This window comes from Sinocyclocheilus anshuiensis, unplaced genomic scaffold, assembly GCF_001515605.1.
Source record: "Sinocyclocheilus anshuiensis isolate Anshui unplaced genomic scaffold, SAMN03320099.WGS_v1.1 scaffold652, whole genome shotgun sequence".
Classification (NCBI taxonomy): Eukaryota; Metazoa; Chordata; class Actinopteri; order Cypriniformes; family Cyprinidae; genus Sinocyclocheilus; species Sinocyclocheilus anshuiensis.
The window spans coordinates 203246-203682 of NW_015555769.1; the positions used below are offsets into that span (position 1 = coordinate 203246).

Below are 437 nucleotides of genomic sequence, written 5' to 3' on the forward strand. Positions count from 1 at the left end.
CACATACTCACACACACACACACACACACACACACACACACACACACACACACACACGTGATCATCACGTCTGAACCTATTCATTAACAAACTCATCAAACAACTGGTTAGTGTTCAGGTGTGTGTTTGTGTGTGTGTACCTGACTGGTGTGTGTTTGTGTGTACCTGACTGGTGTGTGTTCAGGTGTGTGTTTGTGTGTGTGTACCTGACTGGTGTGTGTTCAGGTGTGTGTGTGTACAGGTGTGTGTGTACCTGACTGGTGTGTGTTCAGGTGTGTGTACCTGACTGGTGTGTGTTCAGGTGTGTGTACAGGTGTGTGTACCTGACTGGTGTGTGTTCAGGTGTGTGAACCTGACTGGTGTGTGTTCAGATGTGTGTGTTCCGGTGTGTGTACCTGACTGGTGTGTGTTCAGGTGTGTGTACCTGACTGGGGTGT

The 437-nt window shown here is 48.7% G+C and overlaps 1 protein-coding gene across 1 annotated transcript in view; it reads right to left on the reverse strand.

Moving 5' to 3' along the window:
- The window catches only part of ryr2a (ryanodine receptor 2a (cardiac)), a 124207-nt gene that overhangs the window by 71690 nt on the left and 52080 nt on the right, over positions 1-437 (reverse strand). The window lies entirely within an intron of this gene.